Source organism: Odocoileus virginianus, chromosome 30, assembly GCF_023699985.2.
Source record: "Odocoileus virginianus isolate 20LAN1187 ecotype Illinois chromosome 30, Ovbor_1.2, whole genome shotgun sequence".
NCBI lineage: Eukaryota > Metazoa > Chordata > Mammalia > Artiodactyla > Cervidae > Odocoileus > Odocoileus virginianus.
In genome coordinates this window covers 40,487,637-40,510,287 of record NC_069703.1, presented here as the reverse complement: position 1 = coordinate 40,510,287, position 22,651 = coordinate 40,487,637, and the positions used below count along the sequence as shown (strand labels likewise).

Genomic DNA, 22,651 nt, shown 5'->3' with positions numbered 1-22,651 from the left:
TGCCTCTCAGACCTCCCCTAGGGGGCAGGACAGCAGTTGGTACCCAGGGCAAAGGGGGTTCCTGCCACCTTCTTCCCACGTTCATCTCAGGGGCCTCCTGGAACCTCTTTTAGGTGTCTGGTGGGACTGTGATGGTCATGCTGGGCTGCTTCTAAACACATAACTTCCTCCTTGTTCCTGCAAAGGATGGGATGGGATATTTCCAGGGCACAACTGCTAAGTCGGGAGGTCAGTGCCACCATGAGGCCCTGCCGGCCACTCTCAACCACTCGCTTCCCGACTTCCTACCAGTCTCTCTCCACGTCCCGCTCTTTTCCACACCTCTCCTGCTGCCTCTGTGGCTGATCCCATCTCAGTCCACTTGGCTGAGTTTTCCTCCATCTCACCCCACATTGGACCAACTAACCCATTGTGACCAGTGTTCCTCACAGACTGGTTCTCATTCTCACCATTGTCTACACTCTTGGGACAGTCTTACCCACGATGGGGCATCAGCTACCGCCTCCAATGCTAAGGATCCCAGACCTCCATCTCCAGGGTAGTAGACAAAGATATGGGGCTGGCTTTGTCACTGGTAGCTCAGATGGTAAAAGTGTCTGCCTGCATCACGGGAGATCCAGGTTTGTTCCCTGGATCGGGAAGATCCCCTGGAGAAGGAAATGGCAAACCCACTCCAGTATTCTTGCCTGGAAAATTCCATGGATGGAGGAGCCTGGTGTAGGCTACAGTCCACGGGGTTGCAAAGAGTTGGACATGACTGAGCAGCTTCGCTTTCGCTTTCCATCACTTACGCACAGCAGGTTGCGTCACCTCCCTGAGCCTTGTTTTCTCACCTATTGAAGGGGGACAATGACGTCTTCCTCACTTAAAGGTCCTCTGTGATCAAATAGGTCAGGACTGACCGGTCAAAAGCCCAGGTTACAGTAGGTGCCCCCCACACACTATCTCTTTTTTACCTTTGAGATTTCCCTGAGCCAGTACTCCTTCATGGAATTTTCAGCTGATCCTTCCGTGGGTCCCCCAGAGGAAGGAAGGGGGTGCTCTTTCAGGTGGGGAGGTCAGGGGAGACTTTTCCAAGGAGGTGACACTTGATCAGAGACACGGCAAAGTCAGAGAGTGAAGCCCAGGAATATCTGTGCAAAGAGCCTCGACAGCCGGTGCAAAGGCCCTGTGGTGGGCATGTATTTGGAATGTCCCAGGGGTGTCCAGTAGCTGCTGTGTCTGGACTGGAGTAAGTGATGAGGAGCACGGTGGGAAATGGGGTTGGGGAGAGGTGGGCGGGTCCAGGTCCAGAAGGGTCTGGTGGACACTCACAGGTGGGGATGTGATGGTGGGAAATGTCACTCCCCCGGGAGTCAGCAGGGATCCTACGTGACCGTAATGTGACAGTGGGGCTTCCAAATTCAAGTCTAACCAGCCAAGCTGCCGCTGGAACGTCCATCTCCCTGCAGAGGGTGTGGAGATCGTCCAGAAAGCTTTCTCTGCTGTCCACACTCTTTCCTCCACACCATCCCGACCGGCTGGGAGAGAGGATGAAAGACACCGTTGCTGGGAGAGGAGCATCAGAGGACCCATCTGTGCCAGCCCCACCCGCAGGCCTCCGCTGGCGATGTGATGTGTAGAGACCAGAGTGAGGGTGATAGGCTGATGCTCACCCTGCACCTGTCTCACAATAGAGCCTCAGGAGCATTGCATTCTGGTAACATCTCTGTGGGAAGAAAAAGCTTGGTGCTCTGTGGAAGAGTCCCTGAGATGCAGCTTAGGAAATGTCCAGGGGAAGAGGGGACCAGAGAGAGCCCATCACGACCTACAGACTATCCTGCCTGCTCTTTCTTCCTGTTGGCTTTGCTGAAACCACCATCCTCCCCTCCCTCCTTAGTCTCTTCGTCCTCCTCCAGCTTCTCTCTTTCTCCTTTCCTCCTTCTCTTTATCCTTTCTTGCAACAAACAATAACTGATTTTTCTCTGTGTGTGACCCTGGGGTGTGACATCCAGCCTCAGTGGGATCCCAGACAGATGATAATTCCAGCGTCCTCTCACTGGCAATGTGACTCTGCAGAGGGGCCAAGGAGCTGCAGGTTCTGCCTGGAGTCGGGGGGAAGGGGAGGGGAGAGGGGAGCATTTTCTCCACAAGCCTCTCTGTTCCGGGCAAAGTGCCAGGGCCTAAGAGCTCTTAAGGGCCTGTGAGAACGTTTAAGGCCCAGGAAAACAATTTATTTGGCTTCAAAGCATAAAGGGAAGGCTGCAAAGTTGAAACTGATAAATACTTAATCAAATGTCTACAAAACCTAATATTTTCAACTGCTCACCTTTTCCTCCAACTTAGCCTCTGCATAGTTACATATAATTTGTATTTAGTAGGGGATGTGGGGGCATTTTAAGATGTTTGCTCTGATGGGGGAAGGAGTTTCTAAAAGGGAGTGTCTGGGTTTGGGAGCGTCTTATAAGTGTGCGTGTGTGTGTGCGTGTGTAGGGTGGGGAGCAGGGACATGGGGTGGTGGAGAATGGAGACTTTACAGAGGAGGAGTCGTGTGGCTTGAAGGGTGAAGGGTCTTTTAACCAGCATTCTTGGTCAGGGGGGACGGCATGCACACAGGAGCAGGCCTGGCGGAGCCTGGGGAGTCTGAGGAATAGGGACGATTGATGGGACCAAACCTGCAGTGTGAGGTGGGGGTGGGGGCAGGGATGCGGCAGCTGGGCCACACATGTTATTTTCCTCTTGAAGCCTGTCTGCATCCTCACACCTGCTTCCCCATCATTATAGACCAGCTCTGTCTTCATCCTCACAGAGGCCAAACCAGCATGGAGGTTCAAAGACTGGCTTGGTCTTTCCACCAACTGCTCCGGCCTGGTCCTATGGATCCCACTTCTGCTCATGAGCTGTTCTCCCTGGTTTAGTCGTGTGTGTGTGTGTGTGTGTGTGTGTGTGTGTGTGTGTGTTCTCAGTGGTGTCCAACTCTTTGCGATCTCATGGACTGTAGCCCGCCAGGCTCTTCTGTCCATGGGATTCTCCAGGCAAGAATACTGGAGTGGGTTGCCACGCCCTCCTCCAGGGGATCTTCTTGACCTAGGGACTGAACCCTCGTCTCTTGCATTTCGGTATTGGCAGGTGGATTCTCTACCATTGCGCCACCGGGGAAGCTTGGTTTAGTCATGAGGAAGCAAAATGTGGAGGACAGGGAGAGGAAAAATAACACAGACACTGAAAGCAGACTCCAAACTCCATTCTTTGGTCACTTCTGGAGTCCATTTGCTCTTCTTTCTCCCCAGCCCTGTAGCTCAGGTGGTAAAGAATCTACCTGCAATGTGGGAGACTTGGGCTCGATCCAGACATCTGATACTGATGTCAGGGTCGACCCGGAGTAGCCGGACCCGAGGCTGCGGGCAGCAGAGGGGGCACTGGGAGCGGGCCAGGTGGGCGGGCACCTCTGTGTCTTCTGCAGGAGGCAGAGAAGGACCCGAGGCTTCCTGGTGTGGGGGACCCCGCGGCGGTCCCGGCTCTGACCTGAAGGTGGAGCTGCCGCTCCTCGCAAGGACAGCTCAGCCGGGATGCAGCCCTGCGCCCGGAGGTGGGGAGGGTCTGGAGAGAATGGAGCGCGCGGATGGGGAAAGCGGGGCGGAGGAAGGAGGAAATGCAAAGAGATGCGAGAAGCGGGCATAGAAAGGGGACTGGAGAGCACACACACACAGAGAAGCAGGGGCATCGGAGGAGGGAGGAGGGGAAAAGCTAGGGCGGGAAGGGGAGGAGGGGGAGAAGGAAGCTTCTTCCCATCCAGGACTTGGACAAGCCGGCTCCTCTTGGAATCCGTCCCCCAACACCGATGCCTACAGAGGGGTCACTTCCTCCCTGACCCCTTCCCCCATCCCTGCATGGCTCCCAGGACCCTCAGGGTGAAGCCCAGCCTGCACAGCCCAGCCTCATCCTCTGCGATCTCACCCCAGAGGAGTCCTGTGCAGTCTTTCCCACACTCACACCCCAGCCCCAGTCACCGGGCCCCGCCTGCCACTCGCAAGGCTCCCCGCTCTCCCTCTCTGCCAGACCTCTGCAGGTGCCAAGTTGCGGCTCCAGAGATAACCTTCTCCCCCATCTACCCCACTCCCAACCCCATCCCCCCGCTGGCTCCTTGCTTCTTCTCTAGGTCTCAGCATGGGCACCACTTCCTCCCAGAAGTCCTCCCTGACTTGGGGCCAGGATCAGGGCCTTCCCCGGGGCTCCCCGTCCCATGCAGGCTCTCCCCCATCTCAGCACTGATCACTCTGGGTTGTGATGGAGTCATCTGTTTTCTCAGCCAGACCAGGAGCTTCCCCAAGGGCAGGGGCACGGCCTCAGCCCCCTCAGTGTCCCCTTTGTGGCCAGCCTGGGGGCTGAACAGGCACAGGTGGGCCACAGACTATGCCAGTGGGATGAGTGAATAATCAGATGAAGGGGTGAGTGCGGGAGAGAAGGCAGAGAGAGGCATGGAGGGAGAAAACAAAACGGGGAAGAGATGGACTAGGAGAGAGAGCGCGCCCCGATGTGAAGGGGCTCTCTTTCCTGAAATCAGCCGGCTGCCTGGCTCTGGACTCCCCCTGAGCATCCAGCAGTTCTTCCTTATTTTGGGGTACAAGTAACAGAATACACTCAGCTGCAGGGAAAGGGTCTCTCAGGTGTTCAAGGCAAAGCAGCCAGAACTACTGAGGTACCTGGACCCAGACCAGGGACGGGCACCATCTAGAACGCACCTTGCTCTCGACATCTCTCTCCATGGGACTTCATCTTCCACCCTTCTCTGTGTCCCGCACACTTGGACTTTGTCCATCATCAGCTCAAACAACCAGCAGACCCAACTAGCTCCTTTTAGCCTCAGTCTCACATTTATAGCAGAGACACTGCCCAGCTGGGGCAGGGGTCTGCCCTGATCCTGTCCCCATGGGGTTGCTTGGAACAGGTCGGAGTCAGAGGGCACGAACAGGGCCACTAGGGGCAGTGCAAAGCGCACGGGGACATGGGGGGCGGGGAATGGCAGGGGCAGCCTCACCAGGGTGCCATGGGTGCAGGATCTGCTCCTTGTCAGGCACTCTGAGGGGTCATTTCATGTCTTGGTCACACACCACCTGACCAGCCCTTGTATTCCCATTTTACAGATGGGCGGCTCACTGCCTATGCTCTTTCCATTCCCTGAGCTTCCAGGCTCTGTTCTTTCCTATGCCACCATCCTATTGGGTTTCATTGGTCCAGCCTCTTTCTTCTTGGGACATCAGTTTTCTCCTCTGATAAACCGGGGAGGCAGAGAGAGCCAGAAGGTCCCTCTCATCCCTGACACTTGAGGGGTCCCTTTGCTCCACTTGGAGGCAGCCAGTGACCTCAGCAATGCTGGTGATCCATGCCCTTCTCTCCCAATGATTCGTTTGTTGTTCGGGGCCCTTGGAGAAACCCCTGGGTAAATATTAATAATGCAGGTCTGCCTTCATGTCTGAGAGAGAGGATGAATCATTTCCTGCTTGCCTCCTGGGCTCAGGATTGTAGCTGAAAATATGCTGGCTCTTTGGAGCAGCTATAAAGAGATCTGGGTTGATGGGGTCTTGTAGCTGAGGCAGAGCCATGAAATAGCTGCTCCCGCTGGCTGCCTCGAGGCCTGACCCCTACTGTCCCAAAGGCATGTCTGCACCGAGAGGCTTAGCGTCCAGGCTGGATCCTGCCGCATCCATGCTGTGAAGCTCGCGCTGCCGCCTCTACAGGTGTCTACGCAGCAGGGCCGGAGGAGGCAGGCTTACCGAAAGCTTGGTTCTCACCCCACTGAACCCTCCAAGTGCTCATCTTCCCTGGACCCATGCTGGCCACATGTATACTCAACTCTGTGTCCCTATCCCGAGTATATTCTTCAAGGGCAGGGCCCCCCAGGTTACAGTCAGTATCTCCCAAGCCTCATCCTCTGAGAGCATCTGTCCAACTCATGATGACTCCCTCTGCCTAGCCCTCTTCACCTACACAGTTTTTTCCAGGTTATTTACAGGTGCTGATTGACCTGCCTCCCCTGGTGAAACCCGAAGAGACAGGCAGAAAATCCATCCAAGGTGGACCAGGTAGATTCTCTCTGAGAAATCTGGGGTGGGGACCAAGGGAATCTGTCTCCATCTGGGCTATTCTCACAAATGCAGGTGTTAGCCCTCGGGAGCTGAGGCGATCGGCTTCCGTCTGGAAGAGGCAGCAAGAGAGGATGCTGGCCTCTCCTTGGAGCTGTCTCCTTCCGAGGTCGTGCAGCCTCCCCGTCCTTGGGTTCTAGTAGATGTCATGGTGTCACTGTCAGAGCCACCCCCCTGTCTGCTTAAGCCAGTATGAGCTGATCTTTCTACATGCTACCAGAATCCTGCCGATCCAGACACACCCTATGTGTGCCAGGCAATGCTTTGCTATTTGACCTCATTATGTCACTTAGCCCTCTTATTATATCTGCCAGGTGGGCATCTCCGGCCTCCCATTTTGCAGGAAAGTGACATGGAGGGAGCTCAGACCACAGGTCTAGTCACCAGTCTGATTTTCCCACAGCCCTCATTGCCTCTTCTCCCACCAGACCTTGTATGATACAAAGGGATTGTGAGCCAGGGGTCTGGATGGACTTACTGGGGCCGCTCCTTCCAGAACCCACTAACTCAGGGCCTGGGAGAGTGCTCACCAGGGAGCTGGGAATTCAGTGTATTCCCAGGACAGCCCTGCGCTGACCCATCCTGGAGCTGGGAGGTGAGTGAGCTGAGGGGGGCCCTCTGCCCATAGCTCTACGAATAGGCCAGGGCTCCTGCAGTTGACTCTCTGCTCTGAGTCTGGTCGGGGGTAATTGACATCTCAGAGTCATCCATTAGTCTCAGGCCCACAGATGATTGCCGGGTGACTGCAGCCCCTGCCCAGACCAGGGACCCAACTGACCTTCCATTTTGGTCTCATAGCTGGGCCAGTGGGTTATTTACAGGGCCAGGGCACCCACTCAGATCTGACATCCCCTCCGTGTTGGTTCTCCAGCCACCGAGAGTAATTGGCCACCTACTGCTGCCCTCGGGGGAGGGTGACCCTAGCACTTGGAGAGATAGTTATTTATAACGAGGGGCGCAGGGGGCAGGGGGTGTCCCTGCAGCCTGTCCTGCTGACACCATTAGACCATGAGCAGCGTTGATCTCCACATGTCCAAAAACTGCCTTCAAAGTCAAGGGCAGAAGCAAACAAGGACCCTGGAGACCACTGTCCCCAGCCCCTTCATTAAACTGCTGAGGGAATGACATTCCAGGGAGGGTAGGGATGAGCCAGAGTCACATGCTGAGGCTGAGACCCAGACAGCATGTTATTAAGTGGATAGAAGATTCCATAGAAATCACAGGCCAGACAAGACACGGCGCCCTGGGATTCAAGGCTAATCAGGCAGACATGGTCCGCTCCCCGGGGAAATTAACAATCTATGATGGGAGCCCGTATTGCATGCACGCTCAGTCATGTCTGACTCTTTGTGACCCCATGGACTGTAGCCCTCCAGGCTCCTCTGTTCTTGGGATTTTCCAGGCAAGAATACTGGAGTCGATAGCCATTTCCTCCTCCAGGGGATCTTCCCGACTCAGGGATCGAATCTGTGTATCTTGCATTGGCAGGCACATTCTTTACAGCTGAACCACCTGGGAAGCCCCGACTCGTGGAAGAGAAGCTGCTAACTCTCTGTGAACCTTGGAGTGTGTACTGCTGGGCCTGACGATCTCGGAGTCAGGGACAAGGTCCCAGGAGAAAGACAGGGAGACAGGGACAGAGAGAATGAGCAGAAGGGGTAAGCTAGGCTGTGGGGGCGTCTGCACACACCCAGGGTGGGGGGAAGGGAGCGTGTGTGGGGTGAGCACCGCAGAGCAGCAGGAGTGTGTGAAGAGGGCCGGAGGGGGAGGCAGCCAGAGCCCAGGGGTGGAGGGGGGCGTGGGAGGAGCCTGACTCACTCTACTTGGCACTGTCAGACTGCAGCGCCCCGCCCCTTCTGGGTGTGGCTCTTTCTGCAAGTGGATCCTTCCTACACCAGAGAAAGCACCCAATGTTAGGGTGGTTTGACATTTGTCCAGCTCTCTTCACCTGTTTCTTTCATCTTGTCTTGAGCACTGTCCCCCTGTGCAGGTGAGGAAACGAAGGCTCAGTTCAGGGTCCAGTCTAAGGCCTCCTGACTGGTGAGGGGAGAAAACAGAATTGAGTCTAACTTGTCTCATTCCCAAATTGTATTACCCAATCTTTCACTAGACTGCCAAGAAGGCTATTAAGTAGGGGAAACTAGGGAGGGTTTCTCCCAGGACATGAATTTTAATCTGGTTTTGGAAAGAAGAAAGCAATAGGAATCAGATAACAGTAAGGTTGTGGGGAGGAGAGTCCAGATGTGGGACCTGGGCTGGGAGAGATTCTAGGACCTGGGATGGGAGAGGTACAGTCAGCTTGTCAGTGAGAACAAGAGTGGCTGCATTTACTTGAGCACCTACTATGTGCCTGGGCTTTGCAAGCACCTGAGATGCATCTTGGAAGAAAAGTTATGATCAACCTAGGCAGCCTATTAAAAAGCAGAGACATTACTTAGCCAGCAAAGGTCTGTCTAGTCAAAGCTATGGTTTTTCCAGTGGTCATGTGTGGATGTGAGAGTTGGACTATAAAAGCTGAGCACTGAAGAACTGATGCTTTTGAACTATGGTGTTGAAGAAGACTCTTAAGAACCCGTTGGACAGCAGGGAGATCCAACCAGTCTATCTTAGAGGAAATGAATCATGAATATACATTGGAAAGACTGATGCTGAAGCTGAAACTTCAATACTTTGGCCACCTGATGCAAAGAACTGACTCACTGGAAAAGACCCTGATGCTGGGAAAGATTGAAGGCAGGAGGAGAAGGTGACAACAGAGGATGAGATAGTTGGATGGCATCATCGACTCAATGGACATGAGTTTGAGTAAACTCTGGGAGTTGGTGATGGATAGGGAGGCCTGGCATGCTGCTGTCTGTGGGGTCGCAGAGAGCTGGACATGACTGAGCGACTGAACTGAAATGAACTGAGATGTGTCAGTTCATTTACCCCATAGATGGCCTTTGTTGTGGGCACTATGACAGCTGGTCAGTGGGATCAGACCAGGGCTCTCTGGATAGAAACCAAGAGTCCACCTGCCATAACCTAGATGGAGCTACTGCTGCCAGAATGTCTCCCAGGCTATGTGACCCCTGACAAGTTGCTTACCTTCTCTGTGCTTCTGTTTCTTCATCTGTAAAACAAGGATGCTAATACCCATGAAGCACAAAGACATTTTTGTTAATCAGAATGCTTCTTAGGAAGAGTACAAAAGAGTCTGAAAAAAGAGATCTACATGATGACAACAATACCCTGAGGGTATGGAGCCAGCTGGTGTCAAGACTTTCTAGAAGGAGAGGATAAAAACTGTCTGCAAGAGATGGGGAGGCCTGTTTCTTCTAGAGAAGGGGGTGTGGGGCACTAGAGGAGAGCAGCCAGGGAGACAGTGACTCTGTGCCTACAAATTTGCAATAAGGCTAAAAAATTCAGAAATGCTTGGTGTAGGTGGATATTTTAGAAACCACTGATGGAGCTGAGCTTTGCACTTTGAAATAACCCAAAATGAAATACAGTCAATGAGGCAGATGGAAGAGCCCAGTTGCAGGAGGAGGGTTCTAGGGTCTAGGACCACCAGTGGTCATAGGCTGTCAAGGGCTCAAGCCATTTACACTAGGTTCTTCCAAGGGACAAGGGCACACTAGCTGGCACCGGGTTTCCCTGACCTTGATAGTCATATCCACCTGCTTGTCGTCTTCCTAACCCCCCCAAAGTCATGTTCTGCCTCGTCAAAGGTCGAGCCTCCCCTGGACTCCATCCTCTCCTGCCTGGAGTCTCCAGTCTCACTCGCTCCATGCTGTCATCAGGTTTGCGAAGCGAATTCTCACTTCCATGTGAAAAGCAAAGCAGGGCAGGGCAGACGAAAATCAAGAAGAAACGAGAAGACCTCTCTTAACCTCAGCCCCTGCCACACCACCAGCTCTCTGCTGGCCCCTACTCCCTCACCTCCACCTTGAGCAGGTGGACCTCCTGCCCTGGCACCTTTCACGCCTCATCTACTGCTTCCTGATTTGTCAAGGTCACGCTTGTGACTGCTTCTCTGCTGGAGGTGTATGACACGAGGAGCCATGCCCCCTCCTGGAAACGCTCTGACTCTGTGGGACTGCCTGCTTCCCTCCCATCTGCCTGGCTGGCTGTCTCAGTCTCCTGTGCAAAACCCTCAGGGTTCAGGCCTGGCTTTCCCTGGTTGGAAGGCATGCTTTTCCTGTGCAAAGCTCATCAATTGCAGTGGATATTTTTAACAACTTCATTGAAATATAATTGACATATGATAAATTAAACATATTAACTGTGATATATTTAAAGACATAATTAAAGGGAAATTTTGATAAGTTTTGACATACGTATACATTCATGAAACCATCACTGCAATCAAAATAATGAAAATATCCATCATTCCCCCAAATTTTCCCCCAGCTCCTTAGTCGTCTCCCCAGAAAGCCCCATCCATCTCCCCAGGCAGTCACTGATCTGTTTCCTGTCACTATAGGTTAATTTATATTTTCTAGAATAAATCAATGAAATCAAACAAGATGCATTTTTTTGCCTTGTTTCTTTCACTTAGCATAATTCATTTTATTTTATTCTGCTTGACTTACAATATTGTGTTAGTTTCAGGTATGCAGCAAAGAGATTCTGTTTTATATTTATATATTTATATATATATTCTAGATTATTTTCCAATACAGTTTATTACAAGATATTGGGTATATTTTCCTAAATTCATTTATTTGTGTGTGTATGTATCAAGAATTTACTCATTTTTGTAATGGACTACTATTCTACCACACAAATATACAATTTGTCCATTTTCCTGTTGATGGATATTTGGGTTGTTCCCACTTTTGTAATATCACAAATAAAACTGCTAAGAACATTCTTAAACATGTCTTTATATGGACATAAGTTTCACTTCTCTTCAGTAAATATCTAGAAGAGGAATTACTTACAGTATATGTAAGTATTACTTTTTAACAAACAGCCTAACTTTTTCCCAAAGTGACTATAGCGTTTTATATTTCTACCAGCAGTGTATGAGCATTCCAGTTCCTCCACACCCTCACCAACACTTGGTATCATCAAATGTGAGCAGTGTAAGGATCTCACTGTTGTTCTGAAATGCATTTCTTTAATTACTAATTATATTGAATATTTTTATGTGCTTACTTGCTGCCTGTTTATGTTGTTTGGTTAAATGTCTATTCAAACCTTTTGTCCATGTCTTTGAGTTGTTTATTTTCTTATTTTTGAGTTACCAAAGTTCTTTAAATATTCTGTACACAACTCCTTTATCATATTTGCAAATATTTTCTCCAGTTCATGGCCTGTCTTTTCATTCTCTTGACAACATTTATTGAAAAGCAGAAGTTTTAAATTTGTACAAAGTTCAATTTATCAGTTTGTTCTTATATATGTTTTGGTTTTGGTATCCAATCTAAGAAGTCTTTCCTTAACCCCAGATTACAAAGATTTTTTCCTATAATTTTCCCTAAAAGTGTAGAGTTTTAGGTTTTACATTTAGGTTTATAATTCATGTGAAATAAATTTTAAATATGGATCAAATTTCAAAAATCAGCCTATAGACTTCCAATTATTCCAGCACCATTTTTGAAAATATTGTCCTTTCTCTACTGAACTGCCTTTTTACCTTTGTCAAAAATCAGATGTCCATATATATATGAATTTCCTTCTGGATTCTATTTTTTTCCATTGACCTATTCATCCATCTTGATATCCATACCACACTGTCTTTATTATCATAGCTTTATAATAAGTCCTGAAATCAGGTGGTGTTAGTTCTCCTTCTTTGTCCTTTTTCTTTAAACTTGCTTGGCTAGTCCAGGTCTATATATAGTCTAGGAGATATATATATCTCCACTTTTTCTTTTTTTTTGGATTCTTCCCCCATATAGGCCATTACAAAGTACTGAGTAGAGTTCCCTGTGCTACAGTAGGTCTTTATTAGTTATGTTTTCTATATAGTAGTGTGTGTAGAGGGGGGTAAATTGGGAGATTGGGACTGACATATATATTATTTTATTAACCTCAAAACATCAGACTTCAGTTTTATGTTTTTTCTTTTTCTATTTTCAATTCACTAATATCAGCTCTCACCTTTCTTACTTCCTCTTTTCTGCTTACTTTGGGTTTAAATTTCTTTTTTTTTCTGTATCTTAAGGTGGGATCTAACATAATTGATTTGACACCTCTATTCTAATGTAGGCGTTTAGTGTTATGCATTTCCCCCTAATTACTGCTTTAGTCACATCCCACAAATACAGATACATTTTTATTTTCATTTAGGTCAAAATTACCTTCTTGGGGTCCTTCCAGCTCCCGTAGTCCCTGAGTCACTGTGGGATGTGGGTGGAGCCGAGAGTAACTGGCCATGGCACTGCGGCCCATCACTTACTTTCTAGTGGGTTGAGTCTGAGGACCTCAGTTTTTAACCACTCATCACGTGAATAGCTCTCAATGGCCTTTCCAGCTTCTCTATCCTTTGGCTTTGATTAGACTCAATTTAAACCCTTTATTTCTTGAGTGAAAGACCAGATTTCATACCCCTGCCCCTGCTGCCAGAGCTAGGTGCATCCCATGTGGTCAGGGCCAAGGTGGGCCCAGAATCCCTGCTCCTGGCATCCTTTAGTGTCTGAATTACAGCTTACCCAGTGCAGTCATTGATCAGTTCCCTTGTGCCAGGCACCGTGTTAATCTCATGCACATTATCTCATTTAATTTTTGTAACAGCCTTGTGGAGTAGGTGTGGGTCTCATGGCCATTACAGAGATGTTTAAATCAAATCTCTTGCTCCAGGTTGCAGCTGGAGAAAGTGAAGAAGTGTGGGCTCAAGTCTGGGTCTGTCTGACCCAAGGTCACCACCCCCTCCGGCCCTGGGCAGTTCATCTCTCACTTCCCCTGACTCAGGACTATAGGCACATACCTGGGGATTTCAGGAGCAGAGACGCAGAAGAGAAAGACCAGGAGGAGAAGGGGCAAGGCTGGCTGGAGCAGGGGGAGAGAAGGAGGGAGATGCTCTCTAATTATGAAGAAGTCTTTTGACCTTTTCATGTTCATTCAGCTAAGTAAAAAGGGGTTGAACTCTGCTGCGCTGCCTTGAAGTATAAATGCAGATTAATGAGGAAAATCTGCTTTGCTAAGCTTGGAGATCAAATTGCTAAACATGGAGATCAAATTGAGCATGGTATTAAGTCTGATAATGCCAACTCTCAGGACCAGAGCCAGCACCTCAGCACGAGTCTGTGTGTGCTCACAAATGTGTGTTCAGATCCTGCTAAGAGCAGAGGTCTTGCTGTGTTAGAGGTGAACCCAGGGAAGAGGCAGGGGGACTCAGATGGGAGTGTCTATAGCCCACCCTCCTCTCTCTGGCTTAAGACCAGACAACTTGTGATCTTGTAAGTGTGTGAGTATTCATTGCTCTTTGTGACCCCATGGACTCTTTGGGACCCCATGGACTGTATAGGCTGCCTGGCTCCTCTGTCCGTGGAATTCTCCAGGCAAGAATACTGGAGTGGGTAGCCATTCCCTTCTCCATATGACCTTGTCAGTTTCAGCAAAGCTTATGATAGAGGTTTCCAGGGACTGGTCCTGTTGAATGCTCTGGGACCTTCAGAGACCCTGCAGAGCAGAACTCAGGCATCTAATATGAACAGGGGTAGAGAGGCAACTGAGATGCAAAAAGGGAGAGTGGTGAACAAGAGAAGTTGACTTTCTGTTCAAATTCCACCAGCTCAGAAACCTTGAGCAAGGTATTTCCTTTCTCTGAGTCTCAGTTTCCACACCTGTATATTGGGGCTCACCTCTCCTGCTATGAAGAGGGATGGTGAGGATAAGTGACATAATACATATAAACGGCTTGGCATCTGGTTCATCTCCTCAGTTATTCAATAAATACTTATGGGTGGGTCCCAGGTAAACATCAGACAGGAAGCAGATATGAACTGCCACTGGTCATGGACTCATTAACATCCATGAAGGAGGCTTAAGCCAGGGAAAGTCACCTAGGAGCTAGTGGATCAGTGGCCCGAAAATTGAGCAACCCCTACCCCTGACCTGCTGTGCAATTTTAGGGAGTTCATTCAGCCTCTCTGAGCTTCAGATTCCTTATCTATGTAAAGTATGAGGGTCACAGCCTGAGAGAGTTGTCTGAGAGTATGCTTAGCCAGGATGTTATGTCCTTCAGAGCCTATGGTTCTAGAAGCTTCAGTACCATGGATCTATCAACACAGTTGAGAGTTATCAGAGGACAGGAGCAGTGATGCGAATTCTGCCCAGCATGGAACCCCAAGTTACTCCCTCCACTGAAGGTCCCCCTGCAGGGAAGGCATTGGACTCCATGAGATAGAAAGCGTGGTGCTTGCTCTGCTCAGGCAGCCTTACAGAACTGGGAAGACCACTTGAACTCAAATCTGGGCTGTGTGACTTTGGGCAAGGCAGTTTCCCTCTCTGAGCCTCAGTTTCCTCATTTGTAACGTGGGAATAGCCTAGAAAGTATATTAAAAAGTAAAGACATTACTTTGCCAACAAAGGTCCATCTAGTCAAAGCTATGGTTTTCCTAGTGGTCATGTATAAATGTGAGAACTGGACCGTAAAGAAAGTAGAGTGCCAAAGAATTGATGCTTTTGAACTGGTGTTGGAGAAGACTGTTGAGAGTCCCTTGGACTGAAAGGAGATCCAACCAATCCATCCTAAAGGAGATCAGTCCTGAATATTCATTGAAAGGACTGATGCTGAAGCTGAAAGTCCAATACTTTGGCCACCTGATGTGGAGAACTGAGTCATTGGAAAAGACCCTGATGCTGGGAAAGATTGAAGGCAGGAGGAGAAGGGGATGACAGAGGATGAGATGGTTGGATGGCATCACCGACTCAATGGACATGAGTTTGAGTAAACTCTGGGAGTTGGTGATGGACAGGGAGGCCTGGCGTGCCGCAGTCTGTGGGGTTGCAAAGAGTTGGACATGACTAAGCAACTGAACTCAACTGAACTGAATAGTATACCTCACTGGGCTGATGAAGTATGTGAAAACTCAGAGTCTGGTCTGCCTGAGGCCTTGGTTATGCATTCATATCCCTCCTGGGAGGGTCAGAAGTTTTCCCATCCTTCAAGACCCCATCGTCAGGGACCCAGGACAGCTTGGGGCTATAGAGACATTCTCAGGAACTTTTGTGATGTCACCTCGCTCTTTCAGTGTGAAGTAACCTTCTCTTGACAACCTGTTATCACCCCTCTGCTGATAATTCTCACACCCCTCACACCCTAAGAGACTCTGCCTGACACCAGGCCCTCCTAGAGTGCTCACATGGATACCTGCTCTTAGCTCCAGGTGCTTTGCTAGTTTGTCAGTGATGCCCCCAGAAGCTTTGCAAGGTGGGTCTGACCCCCGCTTATAGATGGGAGGGGGCCCAGGGAGGGTTCCAGAGTCAGGGTTGAGGCTACTCCTGTCTGGATTCAGAGACTGCATCCTCTCTGTGTCCACTGTCTTCCCACCTGCTGTCTATGGGCTCTGTCCCCCATGGACCATGAGTGTCATCACTGACTCCAGGTACCCCTGGAAGTGTGCTCTGGGCACTAAATCTTTCCATCCTCACTGCACCCACTGGGATGGAGCCATCAGAACCTAAAGATGAGGTGTCAGCCACACTGATCACCAGTGCCACTTTGGCTGCCTCGCTCTGATACCTGTGCTCCTAACCCTGTGCTCTTGATTCAGTAATGCACCTGCCATGTCCTCTGCCCAGAGCAGACTTCACCTGCCCTATGCCATTTCCAATGGGAAAAACACACTCTGGGTTCAGGGACCAAGTCAAGTATCTGATCTAGGGAATCTATCCTGGTCTCCCCACTCAGGAGTCCCCATGTGTCTTACCCCAGCTGTCTTTGGTTGAATCCCTTGACTCTGTGAAGGGGGTACGTAAACTCCAAGCTGCCTCAATGTCAGGTGGCATGAGGACAACTCACCTCCCCAGATCCTGCCTAATGAAAAATGTGTGAGGGTTCCTCTGTAAAGACACTGCAATGCCCTGACCACCGTCCGCCTACTCTCTGTCACCTCTTCCTGCTTTATTTTCTTCACAGCCCTTCATCAATAGGTGCCACATATTCAGATGTTTATTTGCTTATTTTCTTTTCTCTGCATGAGAATGTCAGATCCCTTGGGGCAGGGAACTAGAGCTGTCCTGTCCATCACTGCCTCCCTTGCCTAGAAGAGTGCCTACGCACACTAGATGCTCAGATGTGCTTGTTGAGTGAGGGAATTAGTGAATGGGGGGTCGTTAATGCCAGGGTGTCTGGAGTCAGGAGATCTGGGTTAAGCCTCTGTTCTTCTCCCAAGCTCCTGAGTGTCCTGAGCAGGTGGGGTCTCCTCTGTGAGTTTTTGCCCTCTCAGCTCTGTCGTGGAGGCACCAACAAGAGCTCCTGCCTCTTGAGATGCACTAGCATGAGACGAGGCATCCAGAGCGCTGAGCACAGCTCCTGGTGTGGAGTGAGCTCTCAAGAGACACTGTTCTCTCTGCAGCCGCACACAAGCTTCCTCAGAGGCTTTGGGCTGCGGAACTTAGGGCAGGCAGCTCCGCTCAGAGCCTCTGTTTCCTTATATGTCAAGTGGAAATCCTAACACCTGTCCTGGCAGGTTGCTGCCTCAGGAAGTGATGATGATGGTTGCTAAACTGATGAACAGCTCCCTTTGTGCTTAGCTCTAACTTTATACAAATTAGTACGTTTCATCTTCATTTCACCCTTATGAGATAGGTGCTAATCTTGTCCCCATCTTGCTCTTGAGAAACTGAGGCACATGTCAGGGAAGTGACTGGCCCTGGGTCATCAGAGAGTAAGTGGTGTGCCCAGCACACCATGGGCATACAGTATGGCCCTTGGGTATGTGAGTGTCTGCTCTCTGCCCAGCTCAGCCTTCAATCTGCAGCCATGCCAGGCTAATCTCTTAGCTGCCTTGAGCCTTACCCCCCACCCCCAACTTGAGGCAGATGATCTCTTCTCCAGTGTTAACTGTTCAGTTGTTCCATTGTTTTTGAGAAGTGACCATGTTGGTCCAAGAGGGGGTGCAGAAGGAGATGGATGAACAGAGCATGAAGATGATGGGAAAGTGGGAATACTGTTTTAATCAATAACAGAGAAGAGCAGGAGGAAAACAAGCTGTTGTTTTTGTAAGTATTTGTTTATTGGGACTCTAATGGATTTTCAAGTCTTTGCAGGACTTGTGGTGGAGTGCAATCGGGATGCGGCTTTGTGGGCACGACTGCCAGTGGGGAAGGAGATGGGGAAGAGTCACGGTGGATGTTCAGCCCACACTGGCTCCACTCAGAGCCTGGCAGCCCCGGGGTTGAGACCAGGGGCTCTATAGGAAATGGACACCTCTGGGCAGCTGACGAGTGCCAGGAAGTGGGCAGAAAACAGAGAGCAAGAAAGGCCAGACCCTGTCTTATGTACACACATGGAGGGCGGCAGAAGAGGCTATACCAGAAGCGCCTTAGAATGGGTTCACTGACCAGTCACCACACTCACGCTATTATGTAAATATTCCTGGGGTTGCTGGTCTTCTGGAGTAACTTGTTCCACTGTCACTAATAGGAGGGCGTCACAAAGTCGGGAGGTCTGTGCACGCTTTCGACTCCAGGGTCTGTGTGCCTAGGTAGCAAAGAACTTCTTTCAAATTAGTGTCTTGCTGGTTGAGAAGCCAGGCAGCTCCAGGACCCGCAGTGCCCAGTGTTCGGGTGACCCTTCCAAGGGCATGGCCACGTTCCCCTGCAGGGAGAGGAGAGAGCAGGGGGCAGTGAGGACATGGGGACAGCAGAGGGTGGGGGTGAGGCTGAGAAGAGAAACCCGGGAAGACACCGATCTTACTCCACGAGCCAATCAGGACAGGCCGTGTGTGTGAGACAAGAGTTAGAGACAGGGAATGCTTCCCTGACCTCCCAGACAACACACACACATACATACACATGCACAAATGCATACATGCACACACTTGTACAATACACACATACGCATGTGCACACGCGCACCCACGTGGACAGAGGCATACATTCACTCACTGGTGTGCACACACCCTGAAACAAACAGCACCTTTCTCCACGGAACGTGTCGCATCCCAATTCCACATTTGCTGGTGGGACTATTAGATCATCGTTCCCTCTGCTAGACAGTGCGAGGCTTCGGGAAACCTGGAGTGCCTTCCCAACATCAGGCCCAGGGCTCAGCACATAGCTGTTGCTCGCGAAACAGGTGTTTGTTGACTGAACAAATGAAAGAAAGAGGGAGCAAACCAACTGACAAGTGGCAAGGATGGGCGTTGGTTTGGGCAGCCGGCACAACACTGACACTGGTGAAAGACACGGCTGTGGACGTGGCAGGGGAGTTTATGAGCCACTTCCCAGAGAAGCCCGTAATCTCACTGTTGAGATCAAAGACCCTACTTGACCCTGAAGCATCTTGTTTGTTCTACTTTTTAAACAAAAATCAGCACAGGCTTTAGGATCTGGAACTTGGAGAGTGAAGGCTGGGACAAGCCGTCTCCATGAGGATGGATACACGCACGGGCCCCAGTTTTTTAAGCAGCTCTCCCCACAATCACCCCTCCAGCTTAGGTGAGGAGTTTCCAGTGAGCCTAAAAGGAACGGGCATTTATTGAGTGCTTACTGTATGTCAAATCCAGCCCCGCACACAAATTAACCTCTTCAACCTTCACATCAGCCCTTCCAGGGAAGCCCTCTCCCCACTCCCAATAGGAGCCTGAGGCACAGAGAGGTATGGCCACTTTTCTAAGCCTCACAGCTGCTGATTGGAGATGGTGAAGCCTGGGTTCCAGAATGTCTCCAGCCTGGCTTAACATCTTTCTGTTTGGGTGATACAGGGTGTCTCTTCAAGCCTGGGATCCCTCATCTGGAAAGTAGAGACACAGGAGGATCCCCAGAAGGACTGACTGCTGTGAGCACGGAGGGAGAAAATGAAGGCATTCAGCAGGTGCTCAATAAATGGTCCTCTTCTACACACAAGCCTTCTGGTGACCCTCGAGGATGGCTGAGACCAGCCCAAGCCAGAGAGAACCTGAATACAGTACTGGAAGGCCAAAAGTCCCATCTACAGATGAGGAAACTGAGGCCTCAGAGGGAAGTGACTGGTCCAGGTTGCTGGGCTTGGCGGTGTTACATCTTCTCATTCACGGGGACAGGGTTTCTTCCTCACCCACAGCTGTGGTTCAGACATTGCTTCTGAGTTTAAAAATAGTAATAATAGTCAAAATAAAGAGATGAGCAAGAAACTCACTCCCAGCTGACCTCTGGGACCAGGGCTGGTGCTCACCTGCTTGTCCTGAGTGCAAGGAGAGGAGAAAGACTTTTCTGTAAGGGGATAAAGCCTGAGGGCAGGGCCTGTAGGTGGTCTGCGTGTGGTCTTTCTAGAGCAGAGCCGTGAGTGTGGCTTCCCACTCAGCGCTCCTCACCACCAAGCACGTGCCTTCTCCTTGGACTTCTCGGCCCTTCCCAGCAGCATCCAGCCCTGAAGATCACACCCTTCTCCTGGTCTACTTCACTCTCCGTCAGGGTTAGGGCATTTCACTGAAAACGCATTTCTAGAGCCCAGCCACCCGGAGGACTAATTCTATAAAAACTTATCCACAGAAGGACTGATGTACCAAATAATAATTTACCAAAAACTATTAGTGCCTATATCTTTGATGCCTGTATCCACACTATGTGCTCATTCATCTACTCAGCAGCTATTTACTGAGCACCTACTGTGTGCCAGAGCAGTGTAGCAGGTGTGAAGGTTCTGGAAGTTAATGGTGAGAAAATTCAGTGTCCCTGCCAAGGTGTGGATGGTGGCAAAAGGCAGCAAAAACAGCCAAGGGAGAGAAGGAAAATTGCGCCGAGACTGTTGGCCAGTCTCTTGTGACCTGGGCTGGCCTGGCAGAGCTGTTGGCTGCCCCATGGTTCCTCCCCCTACACGCTGTCAGAGCATCGTGCTGGCCTCGGACACGGCCCTGCATTCACTGCTGGAACCCTCTGTCTGTGCTCACCAGACTGAGACTCGGGACCCTCCACAACCAGAAAGGGGCAAGCCCTCCTTTGGGTTCTTCCAGCTCAGTGGTTGTGGCCATAGAGGTGCGGAGCCCTCTCCCCTGCCTTCCTCATAAGACTATGATCTTCAGATCATAGGATTTTGCACCCTGCTTCTCCCACCAAAGAGCATCTATTACTTTAAACAAACAAAAATAGACATAGCTAAAGCAAACTGGAAAAATCAATAAGTAATAAAAGTTAATGTACAAGCAAATACATTGCTTCCATCACAGATCCCATAAGAGGGTGTCCAGAAATCAGCCCAGCTGAGCACCTGGAGAGTCATGAATCCTGGCGGGGTGGATGGGGGTGGTCTTGAGTGGGGGTGGGGTGGGGCAAGCTCAGGGGCTCCACCCACATCATCCCTGACCCAGCATTTCCTTGAAACCTGAGATGGCAGCAGAAAGGGCCGGGGTAAGATGCCACGTGTTCTCGAGCAAGTCATGCTGTGTGTTCATTCCTCTCCGAAGAACTGTTTATTTTACTACAGCAGTGAAGCCTGGTGGAACCTATCTGGTTTACAACCCACCTCTGCGACGGCTGTGCATCCTAGGGAAAGTTGCTTAACCTCTCTGTGCCCGAGTTTTCTCACCCAGCATGTGATAACAACATTAAATATGGCACAGTGTTTTGGTGAGGATTATGGTAGATAGTCCGTGCAAAGTGATTTCATCAATTCCTGGCACATGAAGTTCTTGATAAATGTTAGCAGTTGTTAGCATTGTATTGGTCATTCTCTGAACCAGATACTACCCCAGCCTTGTGGAATGTACCTACCAGCTAGGGTCTGTTAACTCCGTTGAATGGATGAAGAAACCACGGTTCACCAGTTAAGGGACTCGCCCAAGGCCACCCAGCTGGTCATTGACAGAAAAATCATCCGTCTGGATCCATTACTACTGGGTTTGGCTGCATGTAGCAGAGATTCTGGCCAATAGTAGCTTAGTTTCCCGCCCAAAGTGAGGTCTGGGGGGCAATTGCTGGCTTTGGGTGCTATGGAAGCACAGGGGAGGCCCTGCTCAGAGTAGGCAGCCAGGGCCTTCCTGGGAGGGGTCGTTCCTGTGGAAATCAGGAGGCCCAGGGCGAGGTGGTCAGTGAAGGGGGAGGGAAGAGTTTGTTCAAAGGCCCAGGAGAGAACAAGTGACCAAGACATGTTAGCAGGATGGAAAGTGGGTCTGTGTGGTTCAGGCAGGTCAGGGGGTTGGGGGTGGGGGTGACCAAAGACTGGGAAGAAGGGGGAGGCCGTGGGGGCTGCATCCTAATGGATCCTCACATGGACAAACTTGACCTTGACCCTGAGTGCAGTGGGAGCCCTCAGGGACAAGAAGCCCTGGAGAGATTCTGCAGGATGTGCATTTTAGAAATATCATAATGCTGCTTAGGGGTGGAGTGGGGAGAGGTGTAAGAGAGAAAGGGGCAGAGGAGGTGGTGGGGAGGGGAGGGTATGGGAGGGGTAGTGAGAGAAGTGGGGTGGGAAAAGGTAGTGGGAAAGGTGGGGGGGAAGGGTGATGGGGAGGGTGGGATAGGGGTGGGGGTGATAGGGAAGGGTGATGGGGAGGGGTGATGGGGAGTGTGGGGTGGGGGTGAGGGTTGATGGGGAGGGGTGATGGGGAGGGTGGGGTGATGGGGAGGGGTGATGGGGAGGGTGGGGTGATGGGGAGGGGTGATAGGGAGGGTGGGGTGATGGGGAGAGGTGATGGGGAGGGTGGGGTGTGGGAGGGGTGATGGGGAGGGTGGGGGAGAAAGGTGATGGGGAGGATGGGGTGGGGGTGAGGGGTGATGGGGAAGGGTGATGGGGAGGGGTGATGGGGAGGGTGGGGTGTGGGAGGGGTGATGGGTGTGGAGGGAGCTGATGAAGAGGGTGGGGTGGGGTGAGGGGTGATAGGTGATGGGGAGGATGGGGTGGGGGTGAGGGGGGATGGGGAAGGGTGATGGGGAGGCTGGGGTGTGGGAAGGATGCTGGGGGTGGAGGGAGCTGATGAAGAGGGTGGGGTGAGGAGAAGTGGTAGAGAGGGTGGACTGCAGGCAGATGGAGCCTGAACCAGTTAGGAGGCCTTTGTGCTCCATGATTTCCTAGATGAAGGTCACAGGGATTAACGGAAATCCTTCCCTGGGAGAACCCTGGAAGGAGGCAGAGGAGAGAGGACTTGATGATCACAGAGATAGGGCAGAAGGGGTGGTGGGTCTTGATGACCAGATCAGCAGCCCGTGCAGCACCCCATGACCGGGATAAACACGGGATAAACACAGGAGGAGCATGTAGAGACCAGATCCCCTGAGGCCACTCATCTCCTCAAATGGCCTGTCTGCTTCTCACTGGTCTCAGTGTGACTTGCACACAGGCTCCTAGACCTGTCAGTAGGGTCCACAGAGAGCTCCCGAGCTCGTCCCCCCGGCCTTCCCAGGAGCCTCGGGCATCCCCAGGTGACAGCGCTGTCCACACATCAGACCTCATCTCC

General features: G+C 50.9%; 1 long non-coding RNA gene across 1 annotated transcript; it reads left to right on the top strand.

Annotated features, from left to right (window-relative positions):
- Positions 1–42: 42 nt before the first annotated feature.
- On the top strand, positions 43–10,378 carry LOC110130647 (uncharacterized). Its single transcript, XR_002311922.2, has 4 exons — positions 43–228; positions 5,982–6,062; positions 7,611–7,780; positions 9,833–10,378. It is a non-coding gene; the product is annotated as an uncharacterized lncRNA (long non-coding RNA).
- Positions 10,379–22,651: the final 12,273 nt, after the last annotated feature.